Raw genomic sequence first — 21,940 nt, forward strand, 5'->3', positions numbered from 1 at the left:
TCTGCTGTTTAAGTGGATATTAAAGAACATTTAGAAAAGGGAGAACAGCATTATGATTCCCTTCCTGGAGTCCATTTTATGATTGTGTATTGAGATAGCAGGTCACATTCACTGTGATGATGGAGAAGAGGAGAGGAGATAAAACTGAATGTAGAATTGAAAGGATGTGGACTGTGTATGTGTGTGTGTAGTATCATTGCCAAGGAATAAATAATATGAGCCAAAATAACTCTTTATTCTCTTTATCCTCTTGAATTTACAAGTTTCGTAAGACTTAGCTCAATCATCACTAGTAGAAGGAGAACTTGCCCCTCCTCTGGTATTTTAAGTGTTGTGAACATAGAGCACCAAGGGAACCCATGTATATTTGTCATTCAGTTCTTTATCCCACTTCCTTCAAAGTAAAAGAAGTAATCAGACTCTGAGTATGGAACAGCTGGTGAGAGAATTTTCTCCCTTTTTCCTTTTACATTTTCTTTTAATTTTCTAGGGTAGAGAGTGAGAGACGTCTTTGGGATTTAGGTAAATATTTAGTACGTGTCAGAGTTTTCATACCCCTTAAATCTTATTACTGGGGGTGGAGATCAATACCAATCTAGATTATAAAATGTAAAAAATAAGAGGTGTCAAGCTTAATATTCATAAGAAGTGTCAAAATATGATATTATCAACATAAGAAAGGTGAAAGAATTGCATAAACTGTACTCATTTCTGGAACGTGAAAAAGAGCTAACAGTAGGCATGTCAAAACTCAATTTCTTTACTAATAATACTAATTGTGACAGTTTTATGTTTCAACTTGAATCAATGAAGTTAGTAGAGGAGTTTTCCTACCCCAAATGAGTGAACATCATCCACATCACTGAGGTACTACTTAGACCAAAAAGCAAATGATGGGAGGTTTTATCATTTCCTGCCAAACTGCCTGAGCTAAGACATATATTTCTCTCCACCTTGGACTGTGATTTATACTACTGGCTCTACTGGTTTTCAGGTCTTCAGATTGGACTGAATTATAGTAACAACTTTCCAGAGCTTCTAGCTTGCCTAGAGGAGATCAGGTGACTTCTCAATCTCCATGACTGAGTGAACTAGGTCCTCATAATTAAGCAATCTCTCTGTAGTTTCTTTTCTTTTGTTTTGTTTTTGGAAAACCATGCCTATTACCTAAAGAAAAGTCACTCTCTGAGAAAGGGTATTTGACAAGATATTAAAAACTATATATTCAAACTGATTAATAATAAAACTTTAGACATGTCCTTCTTATGTCATAATTTATTTAAAGTGTATATCAGCATGATTTTCATAATTAAAAATTCAGTAATAGTTATCTTGAAAATCAGAATAAAGTCATATCAGTGTTTTTGGTGAACAATGTTCTGGATATTCATGCAAAAATTTTAGTAGTAAAAAGGCAGCAGCGTTGCAGCAATTGGAAATATCACCATTATCTTCTGAAAATAATTATTAAAGTTACAAACGATTTAAACACTCAAAATCCACCATCTGCATCTTCATCTCCACTGCTCAAATTTAAATAGTCATTTCTTTCTTCCTCTTCAAAATTTTCCTCATTGTTCTGTTTTGATCTTGGTGAGGGACGATGGTTGATAGATGGTGACATCTGAGAAATCTCCAGAGAATCCCTCCATTGAGACTCCAGCCCCTGCTTTTCTCCAAGGCCTTGTTGCAGACTCCAAGCTTATGAGAACCTCTGGTCTATTCTTATCTACTTGGATTATAGACCTCCTGTCCTGGTCTTTTTCTTAGGCTTACCATAGCTTTTCTCTTTGGGCCCTTGGTTTGGCACCTCTTGTAGACATCAGATGTCTTAGATTCCTAGGCTAGATCAGGGAGATTTTTTTTTTAATTGGACCCATTTTTCTTCAAATTCCTATTTCTCTTTCTGGAAATCTTCAACATATTTCATCTTTATTTGTTTGGAGACCTCTTTCTTTCTCAGACAGGACCTTGGTCCACTCATGGTTGTTGTGCTCAGGGGGCACAATACTGGGTCCACTTCTCCTTTTAAAATTCGATATAGGTAGTCAGAGGTGTAGGGGGAAAAATATGGATGTTTCTCATATTTTTTGCATTTCATGGGAATTTTAACACATTCTTTGGTTTCCAGAATTAATTCTTTCAATATATGCAACTTCCTCAAGAAAACTCTAACCCTTATGCTTTTGCACAGTTCTGTGAATAAAGCTTAAAAGCTTTTTGTTTAATTTCCATATGTGACTGGGTAGTCTTGAAGGTTTCTCTATCATTGTATTGGATGCTATTCTCCAATTTCAGTAACCTCATGATGTTTTTGTCTGACCTGTGGCCTTAGCTATGATAGGATGCCATTTTGATATTTCTCCCTGGGCCACTGAAAAGGTCTCAGTTGTGCAAACACCTCAACAAGTGCTCAAATTCACAATTCAGCAGATAAATAATTTCTAGAAGCCCTGTAGCATGTATGATACTTTATTTCTAAAGAGAAAGAGAAAGTTACTTTTTTTCATTAGGGGTTAATGAAAAAAATCAAACCTCACTTACATTATGTTACTTGAGCAGTTTAGACTTAACAATGTAAATGGAAAATTATCTATTTCTAAAATGGAATTTGTGCTTGCTTTTTATATACTGCACTTGCAATATTTAAAATCTCTACCTCTCCAGCCTTGGCTGCTTCTGCCAATTCTTAGCAGAGACCCCTTTAATAGAACTCAATAATACAAATGTATTATTTGGTGTGTTATATGGTGTATTTATTCAAAAATATTCAGATAACATAAAGACCCTGAATACAGAGTAAAAGAACTAAATCTAGAGAACTGAATAAAAGGGAAAGGACTTTCATTCTGTAGTGGCCTAATTGAGAAGCCACTTTCTATGTGCTGCCAAAGATATATCGCTAATGCTAAAGATAAGAAACTGAAAATGAAACAAGATAATCCAATGAACTTCAATGAACTCTCCAGACATGCTTCCATCTGTGGTCTGTGGATGGAAGGTGAACCTGATTTCATTGACTGAAAGATGCTTCTGGACCTTGCAGATGGAAACAAATATTTCCTAGAAAACCTCCTTTCAAGTTATTTCATTTTCATGAGAATTATAACACAATTTTATTTGGCTTTCTGTTTCTTAAATTGAAATCTCAGTGAAACTTTTGCCCCTTCTAGTCACTCCAGAACACCTATTATCTAAGAGAACTTAGACACATGGCATATCTGGTAGCTACTGTTCTCTGACCAATCTTGTCTTTTCCAGTGTAATACCTACTTCATCAATATGTTTAGAAAAAAAAACAAACTTAATTATAGAAGAGAGAGCATAGCTGAGTTAAACGTAACCATTGACCCAATAAAGTCAAAAAACAAATAAAAAAAATAACCCTGTATATTGTATTTATGGTCAAAACTTACACTAAAATCATTGCAAAAAAAAAAAAAACATTTGTTTTAAGCCTCCAGCTATTTTTAAGTGATGGTTATTAAAAATAAAAATAGTATAGAATATATTCTGAGTGTTTGTATTCAAAAAGAGATGTGTAAAATTGCCATTTTAAAGAAATGTGTAAGAGCAAGACACCAACAATCATAGTAGACTTATGATATAAAAAAATCATCCACATTTGGAAATAGGAAAACCCCATGTTTAAATGGCAACTGGTGTTATCCAACACACTGTACTTTTACAATGAATGACTGGAGGTCATCAAAATTTCCACTTCTAAACTAGAATGAATACTGAAAACACTCTCACATTCTGTACCTCCTTGTTTCACCGATGAATGTCATCCTTCCACAGCCATCACCATATCCTGCATTGCCATTGGGTACTTCATAGACCAAAGCCATAACCTGAAGTTCCTGAAAACAGCATTTTCCACATTATTCAATGTTTTCCAATTAAGCTTAGATCCTACTCCCTTTAGAACTGAAAATTGAAATACCAATGACTATTGTAGATAGTCTGACAAAAGTAAAAGAAGACACTAAATGTCTGGTATACTGATTGATTTGATTTTGAATTTAGGAAGGTATAAGACATCAATAATTTTTTTACTCCATAAATTCACAATTTAGGAACACATGGATAATAAAATAAAATATATTAATTTCTACATCTCAAAATAATGATAGTTTAAAATTCTGTAGCTCAGTCATTAACTGGAAATAGTTATATGGCTTTTATTTAATAGACTTCAGCATGTATTTGGAAAGCCCTCTGAAAACTGAATTAAAATAAAAGGAAAAAGTATAAGTTTATTTACCCAGAACTTGGTACTCACCTGAAAACTCTTTAGTTGGCCGTTTCAGTGCTTGCAGAAAAATTCATCCAAGTGGCTCAGGGGTTCTGAGTCTTCTGAGCTCTCAGAATAACAGCTGTAACCTCTTTATGTTTCCAAAGTCTAGTTAACCTCAAGTGCCTCTGAAGAGAACACATTTTTTCTTCAGTAAACTCTAATATTATTTTGGATCCTTAAAATCCACCACCCTGATTAGATTTCAGCAGGGCAGTGGATTAGCATAAAGGACAAAAGGTCAAGACCATTTCTTGAACCAATTATCTTCTTTACTAATCTCCTCAATACATTATAATCTTGTCTTACTGCTGGTTTCTCTCTTTGTCTCTCTTTGGCACTGGGGATGAGACCCAGGCCAAGCTGTCTACCACTGAATCACATTCCTACTCCCTCTGATTTCTAAAAATATACTCCCAGGAAATTTTATTTCTATTTTTGTATAGTACCACATTCTTCCAATCCTGTTTCCCTATTAGATAGTATTTTAATATAATATTTTAACATAAATATTTTTCTTTCTCAAAAATTTATGCCCTTTCTTCATTATTACCTAGAAATTTTTATCATCCTCACTTTTATCCAGGCCACTTAATTTCTTTCACTCCTGGCCAACTTCTACCAGCCTTTAGAACTGAAAATTGAAATACCAATGACTATTGTAGATAGTTTGACAAAAGTAAAAGAAGAGACTAAATGTCTGGTATCCTGATTTATTTAATTTTGAATTTAGAAATCTAGGAATATGAAATACGGACTTAAAAGGAAAAAAAATCTTGTTAAAAAAAACAATTTTTATAAACTTAAATTTGTCCAAAGATGTTACAATTCAAACAATGACATGTGACAAAAAAAGACTATTTGTTCATATGATTTTTTTTTAAACACCAGAGATTGAACCCATGGCCACTTAGCCTACTTAATCACTGGGCTTAATATAAGGACTTTCCACTTTTTTTTTTTTTCTTGAGACAGTGTCCTGCTATGTTTCTGAGTTTGCCTCAAACCTGAGATTCCCCTGCATCATTCTCCCAAGTTCCTGGGAGTACAGAGATATGTCAACCACACCTGGCAGCTTCATCATGTTTTTAAAGATATGTTTCATCCACTTAAAATTTTTATATATGAATAATTTACCAAGTAGTAATTAACTGATTATAACTAATAATGAATTCTTGTTTGGGAAAGACTAAGTAAATGAAATGTTTGAATGAATGGTTAGCTTTTCAAAATAGTAACTAAAATCACATTAGAGAGGTGCATGCCTGTAATCCAAGTTATTCTGGGAGGTGGAGGCATAAAGATTCCAAATTGAAAGTCAACAGGGCAGGAAATGTATCTCAAAGGGACAATGCTCCTGAGTTCAATCCCCACTAGCACAACAAAATGAAACAAACAAGAAATTTTTAAATATGATTTAATTTTGGAAGCCTTTTAAAATTATGGATAGACATCGACATAGACAAAAATGTGAAAAATAAAATATTTAGAAGACTAAACTCTTTAGATACTTCGATGGTAATAACTTGTTGGGAATCATTTTAAAAATTTACCATTAAGATTATATACATGTATTCATTACTAGAGACTAAATTCAGAGGCAATTCACACCTAAACTATTTCCCCAGCCCTCTTTGTTATTATTCTTTTTTAAAATAATACTTGCTAAACTTCTGAGCCTCATCTCAAACATGGAGGTTCACATTGTTTCTTACAATGAAATATTTCCGTAGAGGGCAGGAGGTAAAGTGATAAACTTGAAATGAGAAAATGGTTTGTAGAGTTGTTGCCTGGCACAAATGAGGCCCTGAGTTAAATCCCTAAAACTGCAAAAAAAAAAAAAAAAAAAAGAAAGAAAAAAAGAAAGAAAGAAAGAAAAAAGAATAAAAGAAAAACATTTAAAAAATATTTTAAAGACTATTATTTCATTTTAAATATCTGATTATTCTGAATTGTTAAATGTGGTTTGTTAAAGAAAGGAATCCCATGAAATCTAGATAGCATTACCATCACAATTTCTATCCCCACCCGCATTTATAAAAATAAAATGTCCAGATTCTCACTTTTGGGAGAACTCTTGAAAACATGCATTATGAGCTTTTCAACAGTAATGGTTCTTCAATATTTCATAATCTAGAAAAACTCTAAAAATCTAGAGATTTCAATGTTGTTAGATGCTAATTGTATTTTTATAATACATAGTCTTAGAGTCAAAAGGGCCAAATGCTTCATTATTACTTGAGAAATTTAGAAAAATTATAGTAAAATCATAATGAAATATTTAAAACAAATAAATTTTAAAAATTTTTTGTTAATTTTTACTATTTCTAAATTCTAATAACTTCTCAGTGATTAAAGTAATTTTCTTCACCAATAAATATTTAAGCCTTTCTTTGACATATTTTTGTGGTCTACATTACAATTGTGTGATCTGTGACTGTCTTCTACCATTTATAATTTGAGCATTTATTAACTTATTTATTTAGCAAGACCCTGTCTCATAAGGTAAAAAGGGTTGGTGTTGTGAGGTAGTTGATAAGTCTCCTCAGTTTCAATCCCTGGTGTCAAAACAAAAAAGTTAAAAATATTGTGGTCTAATATAAGAATATTAAAGGCAGCCAAAATGTACATAACCTTTCAAGAGTAAAAAAAAACAGAGATGATTTTGAAAGAATGAGAATTAGATTAGCATCACACTTTGACATAATATCCGTGGCTGACAATGGAAAGCTGAGTAGTGTTTAAATTAGTAAGACAAAACATAAAGCCTGGAATCATAAATTTAACCAAATAACATTTAAATGTGAGGGCACAATGAATATATTCTCAAGTATACTAGATTCAGAAGTTTGCTACAAAATGATGTTTAAATTTTTTTTTTTAGGAAGGATAAAATAAAAACAAATTAAAGTATGTACAAATGTGTGAAACAAAAATGATCAAATGCCTTAAAGCTTAATAGCTTTAATATTAAAGCAAATAAAACAAATAGATATATATTTACTAAAATGTACATTTGAAAAATACACGCATAATTGTTCTTTGAAAATGGAAATAGACATGAAGGCATAATTTTATTGATTGATGTTACCATGAAAATAATAATAAGAAGAAGAAAGGCCAGGCAATGTGGTGCACCCCTGTATGCCTAGTGATTCAGGAGGCTGAAGCAGAAGGTCTGGAAGATAGAAGACAAAGTTAGCCATTTAGCAAGCTCTATCTCAAAAAGCAAGAGAGAGAGAGAGAGAGAGAGAGAGAGAGAGAGAGAGAGAGAGAGAGAGAGAGAGAGAGACAGAGAGAGACAGACAGAGAGAGAGAGAGAGAGAGAGAGAGAGAGACAGAGAGAGAAATGATTTAGGATGTATTATAAGGATAGTTAGAGAACTCCTAGATCCATTACCCGGTACCAAAAGAAAAAGAAAAAAAATGGTACAAGAAAAACGAGCTTTAAAAATTAAACTTATAATAACTAGATTTAATATAAATAGATTAAATTGACAAGTGAACAAATAGATAATTTGATATCAGACTATAAAACTATACATGGCAATTTGTTGCACAGAAGAGACACTAAAGCATTTTGATAAGGAAAATTTGAAAATAAAAGACTAGAAAATACAAAGAAAACATAAGTTTTTTGTCTGGCTGCCAGCTAAAACATTCTGTGATAAAATATACTTGGTCATAAAATTCAGGTGCTAGGGATGCTGAGGCATAAGAAGGTAAAGCTTGAAATAAGCCTTGGAAATTATTTGACATGCTATCTTAAAATAAAATAAGACAAGGATATATGTGTGAGCTATCTCTTGTCCAGTGAGGAGGTCCATGGAACAAGGTAGAGGAGAGTGTGGCTGTGGAGTTGCTAATCAAGACCTTCAGAGACCAAACAGGAAGCAGGTCTGATTTTATTGTGCAGTTACCCTGTATATATACTCAGGCAGTAGCTAAGCAGATTACAGGCAGCCACCAATGCAATGTCTGCTAACTGTCCTTGTAGCAACCAATCAAGAAGAGTGCTGTGGAGCCAAGGCAGGAACAGCAACAGATGGCCTCACACCCAGGGCTATGTCTACAGGGAGAGCAGCCTGTTGATCATGCACCTAGTATGAGGGAAGTGGATTGCCATGCAGACACCCTTAAAATATGCCATGTATGCAGTACTCCATGCACTATGACTATGCTGAAAGGACTTCAGCCAGTGTCCTTTATATGGTTACATAAGCATCTCAAAACAAGAAAATATTATCACTATTATGAACAGTAGGGCCAGTGTATTAGCATTATACATATTAGTTAAATTGACTCAGTTTTCCTCTTTGATTAGTTTTTTCTTTACTTATGACCTCCCTCTGCTGATTTTCATTGTTGCTTTTAGTTTCCTCTTCATGAAATATTTTGTCAAGGCTGTTTTGTAATGCTGGTTTTCTAGATATAAATTCTTTTAACTTTCGTTTATCATGGAAGTTTTTATTTCCTCTTCAAAAAAAAAGCTTAAATTTGCTGGATACAAGAATTTTGGTTGGCACCCATTATGTTCCAGAACTTGAAATATGTTATCCCAGGATCTTCTAGCTTTCAGTGTCTGTGTTGGAAAAATCTGCATTATCCTAGTTGATTTTCCCCTATATATAATCTGATTCCTTACTCTTGTGGCTTTTAAAATTCTGTATGTTTCTCGTTTTCATTATAATGTTCTACACTCTCAGGATCTAAAATGTTTGACCCAAGGTCTTTATTTCCAGTTCTAAAACAAACTTTCTAGCACCATCTTCTCCTCAGTAAAGTATAAAAAATGATATATACTATGAAAATCCAAGCAGGAGTGTTGGTGCATTCCTGTATTCCTAGCCACTCAGGAGACTGAGGCAGGAAAACCAAAAGATTGAAGCCAGCATCTGCAATTTAGTGAGGACCTAAGAAATTTAGATAGACTGTATCTTAAACATTTAAATAAATAAATATATTTTTTAAAAAAGTTTAGGTATGTAGCACAATAATTATTGGTCCTAGTTTCTATTCCCCCCCCCAAAAAAAAAGAAAAAAGAAAAATAAAGATTAAATTGATCTTTAGAATAATAAAGGGCTTGGGATGTAGTTCAGTGTAAAGTATATTCCTAGATTCAAAGACAACAACAACAACAAAAATGAAAGAAATAAAGAAAGATAAAAGAAACTTTTATATATATTTTCCTAACGCATTTATAAATTTTCTGTAGAGGTAATGAGAGTAAACTTATTTAATTTTATTATTTTCTTTTTTGGTATTTTACAAAATCTTTATAATTCAAATTCATGTGTTTCTTGTGTAATTGCAAGTAAAATCTAAATATTTTTTTTGCCTTGTTTGGGAGAAAAGTAATGTATGATTCACCTAAAGTTTTCAAAGGTTTGAAAGCAAACTTTTAGTATTACCTAAAGAAATAAGCACCACTTTCCCCTGAGAAAAATCTATCCAAGATCCTCTCAAGATAGATCTGAAAGTTGATAACAGAATCAGAAGAAATGTTCAGGTGTGTTTCCGTTTTCTTTGAACACTTCACTGGTATCTACTGCCACCACAGAAATGAGAATAAGATTGAATTGTTATATGACAATGTTCTTGCCAAACTCTTACATGTTTTTTATTTGTTTATTTATTTATTTACTTACTACGAAATCTTAGAACCAGAAACCCTGAAATAAAGTTTGCTTAGAAGTTGCTAGTTGGTGGATGGCAGGAGCCGACAATGCAAAAAAAATTTAGTTTGGCACTTTTATTTTTTAACATTCTGTCCATGTTTACAAACAGACCTCAGACCAAATTTGGGGCTAGTCCTTAATGAATTTCCTTCTGTAGCACTAACCAAGAAAACATTCCAGATGAGCTGCCCTCCTTCAGAGAGCTCTTCCATTGTCCCTCACCTCAAGCTTACAGCAAGAGTGCTTGGCTGGACTCTCAGAGCCATAGTGTTATAGTTGAACTGCATCCCAGGGTCTCATAAACTGACTTCCAGACCACTCATAAATAATTGAATCAAGCCTTTATTGAAGCACACCAGTGGTGACTGACCAGAACATACAGCTATTCCCCGGACCAGCCCCTAACAATTGCAAGGGCATTCCTCATAAGCGTGCAAACTGAAAAAAGGTTGTTTGGGGGTCTAGCCAATGCAAGCAAGCTAGGTTACAAAAGCAGAAGAGTGCAGTCAAGTGGAGAAAAGTATAACCAATCACAGTTAGCCCAGTCACTCTAGTTACAGAAACAGAGCCCTTTACCCTAGTTACAGAAACAATACCCCATAAGGTAGTTTTGTGTTCTTAAAGATTTCTATAGCAAAAGGAAAATAACATTTTGCCACAATCATGACCCTTCTACTTGGCATGGTTGTTTTACAAGATAAAGTCATAAAACAAAATGGAGTCACATTTGCTTCTACTATCACAAATAGTTGTGGCACCACCACAGTTGTGTTTTTTTTTTTCCTTTTTTCTTTTTTTCTTTCTTTTTTTTTTTTTTTAGGTCAACAAATATCCGAATTTTTATTTTATTTTTTTAAAACCAATTTTCTTCTATTTTATTTATGCTTATTTGATTTTTTTTAATTGGTTGTTCCCAACATTACAAAGCTCTTGACATATCATATTTCATACATAGATTGAAGTGGGTTATGAACTCCCAATTTTACCCCAAATGCAGATTGCAGAATCACATCGGATACACATCCACAATTTTACATAATGCCCTATTAGTAATTGTTGTATTCTGCTACCTTTCCTATCCCCTACTATCCCCTCTCCCCTTCCCTCACATGTTCTCTCTCTACCCCATCTACTGTAATTCATTTCTCTCCTTGTTTATTTTCCCACTCCCCTCACAACCTCTTATATGTAATTTTGTATAGCAATGAGGGTCTCCTTTCATTTCCATGCAATTTCCCTTTTCTCTCCCTTCCCTCCCATCTCATGTCTGTGTTTAATGTTAATATTTTCTTCCTGCTATTCCTCCTTGCTCTGTTCATAGTTGTTCTCATTTATCAAAGAAGACATTTGATATATTTTTTTTAGGGATTGGCTAGCTTCACTAAGCATAATCTGCTCTAGTGCCATCCATTTCCCTGCAAATTTTATGATTTTGTCATTTTTAAATGCTGCATAATATTCCATGGTGTATAAATGCCACATTTTTTTATCCATTCATCTATTGAAGGGCATCTGGGTTGGTTCCACAGTCTAGCTATTGTGAGTTGTGCTGCTATGAACATCGATGTGGCAGTATCCCTGTAGCATGCTCTTTTAAGTTCTTCAGGGAATACTCCAAGAAGGGCAATAGCAGGGTCAAATGGTGGTTCCATTCCCAGCTTTCCAAGGAATCTCCATACTGGTTTCCAAATTGGCCACACCAATTTGCAGTCCCACCAGCAATGTACAAGTGTACCCTTTTCCCCACATCCTCACCAGCACTTGTTGTTGTTTGACTTCATAGTGGCTGCCAATCTTACTGGAGTGAGATGGTATCTTAGGGTGGTTTTGATTTGCATTTCTCTGACTGCTAGAGATGGTGAGCATTTTTTCATGTACTTGTTGATTGATTGTATATTCTCCTCTGAGAAATGTCTGTTCAGGTCCTTGGCCCATTTGTTGATTGGGTTATTTGTTATCTTATTGTTTAATTTTTTGTGTTCTTTGTATACTCTGGATATTAGGGCTCTATCTGAAGTGTGAAGAGTAAAAATTTGTTCCCAGGATGTAGGCTCCCTATTTACCTCTCTTATTGTTTCTCTTGCTGAGAAAAAAACTTTTTAGTTTAAGTAAGTCCCATTTGTTGATTCTTGTTATTAACTCTTGTGCTATGGGTATCCTATTAAGAAATTTGGACCCCTATCCCCACAATATGTAGATTGAAACCAACTTTTTCTTGTATCAGACACAGAGTCTCTGATTTGATATCAAGGTCCTTGATCCATTTTGAGTTAACTTTTGTGCATGGCGAGAGAAAGGGATTCAGTTTCATTTTGTTGCATATGGATTTCCAGTTTTCCCAACACCATTTGTTGAAGATGCTATCCTTCCTCCATTGCATGCTTTTAGCCCCTTTATCAAATATAAGATAGTTGTAACTTTGTGGATTAGTCTTTGTGTCCTCTATTCTATACCATTGGTCCACCCGCCTGTTTTGGTACCAGTACCATGCTGTTTTTGTTACTATTGCTCTGTAATATAGTTTGAAGTCTGATATCGCTATACCGCCTGATTCACACTTCCTGCTAAGAATTGCTTTTGCTATTCTGGGTCTTTTATTTTTTCATATGAATTTTATGATTGCTTTATCAATTTCTACAAGAAATGCTGTTGGGATTTTGATTGGCATTGTATTAAACCTATACAGAATTTTTGGTAATATCGCCGTTTTGATAATGTTAGTTCTGCCTATCCATGAACAGGGTATATTTATCCGTCTTCTAAGATCTTCTTCTACTTCTCTCTTTAGGGTTCTGTAGTTTTCATTGTATAAATCTTTCAACTCTTTTGTTAGGTTGATTCCCAAGTATTTTTTTTTTGAGGATATTGTGAATGGAGTGTTTTTCCTCATTTCCTTTTCAAAAGTTTTGTCACTGATATACAGAAATGTTTTTGATATATGAGTGTTGATTTTATATCCTGCCACTTTGCTGAATTCATTTATTAGTTCTAGTAGTTTCTTTGTAGACCCTTTTGGGTCTTCTAGGTATAGAATCATGTTGTCGGAAAATAGTGATAATTTAAGTTCTTCTTTTCCTATTTTTATGCCTTTAATTTCTTTCGTCTGTCTAATTGCTCTGGCCAGTGTTTTGAGAACTATGTTGAACACAAGTGGTGAGAGAGGGCATCCCTGTCTTGTTCCAGATTTTAGAGGAAATGCCTTCAATTTTTCTCCATTCAGAATGATGCTAGCCTGAGGCTTAGCATAGATTGCTTTTACAATGTTGAGGTATGTTCCTGTTATCCCTAGTTTTTGTAGAGTTTTGAACATAAAGGGATGCTGTACTTTGTCAAATGCTTTTTCTGCATCTATCTAGATGATCATATGGTTAACCTAGACTTAACTGACATATATAGAATATATCAACCATCATCAAATGGATATACTTTTTTCTCAGCAGCACATGGATCCTTCTCAAAGATAGACCATATATTATGCCATAGGGCAACCCTCAGTAAACATAAAGGGGTGGAGATAATACCATGCATTTTATCTGATCATAATGGAATGAAACTGGAAATCAATGATAAAAGAAGGAAGGAAAAATCCTACATCACATGGAAAATGAACAATATGTTACTGAATGATCAATGGGTTACAGAAGACATAAAGGAGGAAATCAAAAAATTCTTAGAGATAAATGAAAATACAGACACAACATATCGGAATCTATGGGACACAATGAAAGCAGTTTTAAGAGGGAAATTCATCGCCTGGAGGTCATTCCTCAAAAAAAGAAAAAACCAACAAATAAATGAGCTCACACTTCATCTCAAAGCCCTAGAAAAGGAAGAGCAAAACAACAGCAAATGTAGCAGAAGACAAGAAATAATTAAAATCAGAGCGGAAATCAATGAAATTGAAACAAAAGAAACTATTGAAAAAATTAACAAAACTAAAAGTTGGTTTTTCGAAAAAATAAATAAGATCGACAGACCTTTAGCCATGCTAACGAAGAGAAGAAGAGAGAGAACTCAAATTACTAACATACGAGATGAAAAAGGCAATATCACAACAGATGCTACAGAAATACAGAAGACAATTAGAAATTATTTTGAAAACCTATATTCCAATGAAATAGAAGATAGTGAAGTCATCGATAAATTTCTTAAGTCATATGATTTGCCCAGACTGAGTCAGGAGGATACACAAAATTTGAACAGACCAATATCAATGGATGAAATTAAAGAAGCAATCGAAAGACTACCAACCAAGAAAAGCCCAGGAGCGGATGGATATACAGCAGAGTTTTACAAAACCTTTAAAGAAGAATTAATACCAATACTTTTCAAGTTATTTCAGGAAATAGAAAAAGAGGGAGCTCTTTCAAACTCATTCTATGAGGCCAACATCACCCTGATTCCGAAACCAGACAAAGATACCTCAAAGAAAGAAAACTACAGACCAATATCTCTAATGAACCTAGATGCAAAAATCCTCAATAAAATTCTGGCGAATCGGATTCAAAAACATATCAAAAAAATTGTGCACCATGATCAAGTAGGATTCATCCCTGGGATGCAAGGATGGTTCAATATACGGAAATCAATAAATGTTATTCACCACATGAATAGACTTAAAAATAAGAAACACCACAGTTCTTTGGATGCTGGTACCCCACATTTGGGGTCCACCCCCTTTTAGCTCCATCCTCTCAGTGTACACCAAGGCTGTCTTTTATTTTTAGTGAGGGCTTTGGTATTAACATAGCCTGAGGTGATTTCTTAGAGGGGACTGAGGAAAAGAAAATGTCACACAAACCAAATGAGTAAATAGGCATGATGAAATACTAGAGATGATCCTTCTCTATCTCATTATTAATATTATATTTTTTCTTTTCTTTAGGATTTGGGGATGTATATGAAAGGTGAGTTATATAATTTCTGGTTTATGAGACTTTGTTGTTGTTGTTGTTGTTGTTGAAAAGAGGATGTTCATGATTTCAGTTATTAACATCTTTGCTTGTGGTTACTTAATGTTGTGTTCGAAAAGAGGCTCCAAGAAAATATGTTCCTTGGTCTCAAAAATGTCCTTCTTACATGGATGAATTCAATTATACCTACAAATGATTTAGTGTTCTGGGCTTTCTTTAACCCATTCCTTCTATCCTCTTCAGTCCAGTCCCAATAAATCTTAGAAAATGAAAAATTTTAAGGTATCCCAGAAAAATGTTCTATTCTAGTAAGGTAGAGTCCTCCATGGTCCTCTGCTGTTTGCCCACACAGCCTTGTCCCCTAATGCTCTCCCTGGCTCCGCATTAATTTTTGTGACTGAGGCTGAGACCACTGGGAAACTGGATACATGGAATCTGTGTGTCCAAGCTTGGGACATTTTGTCCCTGGTGACTCTGAGAGCTCCATATTTGCTGGCACTGGAGGTCTCCACCCCGTGGTCAATGGGCCTCCTGGCCCTGCAAGACCCCTCTCTGTCCTCAGGTGACTCTAAGCCACTGGCCACCAAATCCTTTGCCAGGACACCTGCTTCTATTTGGACCTATTGTCCTATTTCCATACAAGTAGAAAATACTTGAAATAGGAAACAGTGTTCCTTAGCTCAGTGGTGGAATGATCAGACTCAATTTCCAAGTCCTGGGTTCAAGCAGGTTGGGAGAAGTTCATTCGGTTAGATTCTTTTTTTTTATTGGTTGTTCAAAACATTACAGAGCTCTTGACATATCATATTTCATACATTAAATTCAAGTGGGTTATGGACTCCCATTTTTACCCCAAAATACAGATTGCAGAATCACAACATTTACACATCCACATTTTTACATAATGCCATATTAGTAACTGTTGTATTCTGCTACCTTTCCTATCCTCTACTATCTCCCCTCCCCTCCCCTCCCATCTTCTCTCTCTATCCCATCTACTGTAATTCATTTCTCTCCTTGTTTTTTTTCCCATTCCCCTCACAACCTCTTATATGTAATTTTGTATAACAATGAGGGTCTTCTTCCATTTCCATGCAGTTTCCCTTTTCTCTCCCTTTCCCTCCGACCTCATATTTCTGTTTAATGTTAATCTTTTCCTCATGCTCTTCCTCCCTGCTAAAGACCTCATAAGAAGCCAGGCATAGTGGTGCACACCCGTAATTCCAGTGGATCAGGAGGCTGGGGCAGGAGGATTGTGAGTTCAAAGCCAGCCTCAGCCACTTAGTGAGGACCTAAGCAACTTAGTGAGACCCTGTCTCAAAAGAAAAAAATTAAAAGTGCTGGAGATGTGGCTTAGAGGCTGAGCATGAACACCCATGTTCATTCCATTGTAATAAAACAAACAAACCTACCTACCTGCCAAGAGTAACATAGAAGAAAAAAAGTTTATTTGGGGCCCCCAGTTTTAGAGTTCTCAGCCCATAGATGGCCAACTCCATTGCTCTGCGCCTGAGATGATGCATAATGTCAGAGTGGAGCAGCTCAGAACATGGCCACCAGGAATTGGAGAGAATTCAACTCACCAGACAAAAAATTTAAACCAAAAGTCATGCACCCCAGTGACTCACCTCCTCCAGTCACACCCTACTTGCCTACAGTTACCACTCCATCAATCCCTATCAGTGAATTAATGAACTGACTAAGTTAAGGCTCTCATAACCCAATCATTTCAGCTCTAAACTTTCTGACATTATCTCACATCTGAGCTTTTGGAGAACATTTCATATTTAACATTAGTAGACATTTTGATTATTGAACACAGTATGTTTTCTGGTTTGAAATTTAAGTGCAACTTTTTTTTTAAATTACCAAACAGTGATGATTAAATCATGGATTTGGGGCAGGAAAAAACTTATTTATGCAAAATAAATGTAAAAGGAAAGACATGTTCAAGATAAATTTACTTTCAAAATTTCTTCTGACAGTTTATTTAATAGACATCATTATAACTTCATTACTAATATAGAAGAGAAATGGAGGACTTTAAGTATTAGAGAGTAGGAAAAAACAAATCACATCATATCACATGAATATATTACCAATTTCATCATCTACAGAATATTTGAAATTCTTATGATTTCTTGATTTTTAAAAACACATTTTAATATAATACCATTATTTTAAACCAATAAGTAGAATGACAAATAATAATAAATAGAGATAAAGAAGTTATTTTTTATTTCAGTATTCTTAAAAGATATTCAAAATTAAAGAATAATGAGTGGAAAGTACATTGTTAAACTTGAATTCAACATGTTCGAGTACTTGTGACTTGAAAGAAGGAGGAAGAAAAGTAAAATATAGAAAGATAATGCAGAAAATAAATAGAAGAGATTGATGACAGCATCATACTATAGAATATTATTTTCCATAAAATTTAGAATTGGCATTTACCATAGCATATATAATAGAAAAAAATCATTCTCTGTGGGAAGAAATCTGCTCACTGAACATAAATCATTATCCAAATACCTTCACAGTGTCAAACAAATATTTTTGAAGGAAGATGAGATGAGAACTGATGGTGACTAGACATACAGACAAACTCTCTTGGACCCGTCACTCTTAAAAATGTGAACAGGAGAGCAAAATTTAAAAAGTAAGATATTAGCAGTAAACTTAATTAGCATGAAGTGAATTTAAATGATATGTTTCAATATGCATTTTTATTGATGGAAAGTTATTTTGTGTCAAAGATAAATACAAAAATTACTAAACAATTTAATTCATAGTAACTTTATCCAGAAATATGTAAACAAATGAAAAATACATTGAATCTTTTAATTATCTTAACATTCAATCTTTCTCTATAATGACCACAGATTACAGACAAGCAAAACTGAAAGATGGACAGCTTGTCTCTAGAAAATTTATTTTAGGTTATAGAATCCCCTTGAAATGTAGAACAAGAGGCTGTCATACAAAGCCTGGTTAGATTTTTCAAGCCATCAGCTATGAAATTAGTGCATTTAGTTTAAACTTCTCTGTTCTCCTAAAAGTCTCTCTCCATTTGTGAAGATTCCTGCAAAGCATGGATACAACATCACAAGTCCTTTACAGGTCTAAATTGATTACTCTATCAGACCAGTATAACAAATACCAGAGCATCACTTCAGGTAAATACAAGTAAAACATCAAACTAGAATTACTAGTTAACTAATTAAGGGAAATGCCATATATTTCTGAGTCATTTCCCTTACTCTTCTTGTATTTCTCCATATCAGCGAAGCACAAAAAAAATTTAGTCCATAAAATGCAAGTCTATAAATCATCCATTTTTCTCATGTCTTGCCTTGCTATACATAGCCATCAAGTCCAACAGTTTACATCTCTGGATATTCCTCAAATCATCACCATTTCTCTGTTTTTGCACTACAAATGCCTTATGTGGTCTTCTTCCATAGTATGATGAGTATTCTGCCTTCAGGTATACTCTAAACTATCTTCTACTATCTGGTGAGTGTATCTTTTATAATATAAAATTTTAAATATTTTAATTGTTATTAATGAATATTTGGATAAATCACATATTTTTAAACATTTCTCACAGAGCACCACCTGATGGAGTTCCATGGTATGGTGTCTAGCCTCAGCTCTCAGAACTTCCTACTGCTCCTTTCATTCTTTCTCCCAAAGTTTACCAACTCCTTAGTACTACTTGCTAATTTATGTCTCCATGGCATGCCAGGTAAATTAATGACAATGCCAAGATTATATAATATACCCCTACTTTTTGAATTTAGAAGGCTTTCAGTGTGCACATAGGAATTATTATCTACATTACCCTTGGCAAAATCTTTTATTGAGAGGTATCTCTTTTTTTAACATTTTTTTTGGACACAATATCTTTATTTATGTTTTTACATGACTCTAAGGATCAAACCCAGTGCCTCACAAACTGGAGGAAAGTGCTCAACCACTGAGTTACAATCCCAGCACTTGAGAGGAATCTTATGATATATTTCATATAAGATGAAACACTATAAATACAATAAGAAGTAACTATCATTTTAGAGGAAAGCTGCAGGTACACTTTTATAATTTCAACTCATATTTAAATCTTATGCACATGTATAAAGCATAAAACTAAAAGCACACAGCTAAAATTTTTACTAAAGCAAATGTTATTGCCAAATCGGGTAAATATAAAAAATTGCCAGCATGTAAGTTAAACCTTTCCAATAATTGTTCACTGATTAACCCTACTTTGCCCACACACACTCCAAAAATGAAAAGAAACACTGTGGTGACTTGTAACAATATCAATTAATTTTTCCTGTTTGTAAATTTTATTTTGTGGCATACTAACAAAAGTTTTCTTCATGAAGACCTTATGCTTGGTCCTGTATCGGTGAAGGTAATCCAAGTTATCACAGGTAGCCATGTTTACTGGTTTTAATTGATACTTAAATTCTATTTTTTGTATGGTCCATAGTTATTGTATTCATTATACTATTAAAGAATAACTTTTTCCGTAATGTTCGATTATCTATCTTTACTTTATTCAGTTTGTTCTAAAAGGAAACACAACTTGTGGAGTTTTTTAAAGTGAGGAATTACAGGAAAAAAAATCCTCAGATATTATTTTTAGAACATGTCTTTGTTCTCCCTTATTATTAGCAAAATGCTTTTAAAGATATAGAATTCTAATTTGGGAGATTATTTTCTTTAAGATTTTAAGTAAATAATTCTCTTGTATTCTGGTCTAGGATTGCTTCTGATGAAAAAAGCCAATGCTGCTCCCATATGTACTGCATCATTGTTCCTCTGGTTGCTTTCAAGATTTTTCTCCTTATTCTTGCTTTTAACAGTCCTGGTGTAATGCATCTACATATAATTGACAGTATAGATTTCCTACTTGGAATATTTTTAGTTCCTTAGACCTGTATGCTGATATTTTCCTTCAAATTTTAGAACATCTCAGTCTTTATTCTGATTTTTTTCTGTGTTAGTTTCCCTTTTATCATCTTCTGAGTCTCCATTTACATATGTGATTTTATATTTCACCAGAGGTCATTGACAATGTGTTTCTAATTATTCATTTTTTCTCCATAATTTTTACTCTTGTATAATGATCAAAACATGATATTTAGCATATCCATGATCTAAAAAATTTTATCATTTCTTTTTTGCAAGAACATTTCTAATATTTCGAATATTTAAAACTATTTATTTTGAAATGTACTACATGCTAACTACAGTCAACCTACTGTGTATAAAAAGACAGAAGGAACTGCTATAGTCATAGTGCTCCTCACAACTGTGCTTGTTGTCACTTTTGGCAAGATGACACCTTGATGAAGATATTGTTCAATGAGACATTGAAGTTCTCATGCCTTGGACATTATGAAAATTGACAGAATAAAATTGCTTTCAATACCATTTGCCTTTGAATAACATCCTTTATATGCTGCTTCATGGAGTTTAAAACAAACAAAGTAGAGTGAGCTGGAGGCCATGATAACTTTGTGGGATTCAAGATTGATGCTGATGGTGCCTGGGTCTGTGGCAAAGACTCCAAATAGTAGTAAACACAGAGGGGGTCAAGATGCTGCCAGAGGCTGGGCACCAGTCAGAATGTTCTAGGGTGTCATCATCTGGCACAGTTGTGAAAGGTTGCCAGCCCCTTGAGTTAGAGCACTGACATGTTTCAGCAGATTTACCTGTCTTCTCTGATTGCTAACAGATTGGTTCAAATACAACATTTTATTAAATTATAGGGCTGATAAAACTGTTGTTACAAAAACAACTCTCAAAATAGCATGTTTCATTGTACTTGAAATTAACCATCATTCAGACAGGAAGACAAAGCCCTTGTAAAACCTAATGGAACTATTGTAGCCTCTTATGATCATGAAAATATTTACTATCAATGCAAATTATGTCTTTCTTAGAGAAAACTTGCAAAAAAATCTCACCTTTCTATAACATTTTCCATTATAATTAGACACAACTTATAACACTAGATTAATGTGGTAATAATATCCCATTATATAAATTTTTAGAATATTTTACAGGCAGTGCATCATCAGCATTACTTAAAAAAGTTCTGTTTTGTGTTTTTTTAAATTTTACAGATGACTCAGTTTGAATGTTTGACAATTACAGTGAAATATTATTAAAATAAAATGTCTCATTTTCTCACAAAGAATAGAAAAGAAATATCCTAAAATTATAACATTCAAGGGATTCATCTTCAAGAACTGAAGCTGAACTCAAAAAGGAGATTATGCTAAAGAAACTATAATAAATGTTACTTTTGTGGGATTTTAAAAAATACCCTCTAATTTTATTTTCTTAATTAAAAAAATGATGTTGGAATTATGAAGTGTGTGAACAATTAGTGTAATGAATTCATAATATTTTTCCATTGCTCAGTATTAAAGTCAAAATTGATATTGAAGGTGGTGGCTCGGTGCAGCAGTGGCTGGAGCACATCAGCCCCAGTTGAGGATTGCAGTAGGGTAGTTCTATGCAAGAAGCCCTGGGGGCAAACTCTTTGATTCTCCAATAGCTGATGAGGGAATGTGAACTTTGGAGGATAGAAAAATGGTTACTATTTTTCTCTCAAAGACAATAGAGACGTGGCAAGTTGTTGGACTTCTCTTCTAGAATCTGAGTATGCAGTTGATCTTTCTGTACAAGACCAAATGCAGAGAAAACTTACATTAGAGAGATTCCAAAAAGAAAATCCTGGTTTTGACTTCAGTGGAGCAGAAATCTCAGGAAACTATAGTAAATGTGGACCAGATTTTTCAAACCTTAAGTAATAACTTTTTTTGGGGTACATTCTGTGGATCCTGGCAGATGTTGCCAACTTAAAAAAACAAATTATGTGCTAGAAGAAAAATATCGATGCTTGCATTTAAATAACAAAATACATTTAAATATGGTTCTAAAAATTGCATTCAAGTATGATTTACATAGGAAACAAAAAATGGGAACTTTCTGTGGACATATGGTAAGTTTTTGGGCTTATTTTTGCTCAGCA

The 21,940-nt window shown here is 33.9% G+C and overlaps 1 pseudogene; it reads left to right on the forward strand.

Annotated features, from left to right (window-relative positions):
* The first annotated feature begins 15,317 nt into the window (after positions 1-15,317).
* On the forward strand, positions 15,318-21,719 carry LOC144368618 (nudC domain-containing protein 2 pseudogene; annotated as a pseudogene).
* The last annotated feature ends 221 nt before the right edge of the window (positions 21,720-21,940 follow it).

Source organism: Ictidomys tridecemlineatus, chromosome 11, assembly GCF_052094955.1.
Source record: "Ictidomys tridecemlineatus isolate mIctTri1 chromosome 11, mIctTri1.hap1, whole genome shotgun sequence".
In the NCBI taxonomy this organism is placed as follows: Eukaryota; Metazoa; Chordata; class Mammalia; order Rodentia; family Sciuridae; genus Ictidomys; species Ictidomys tridecemlineatus.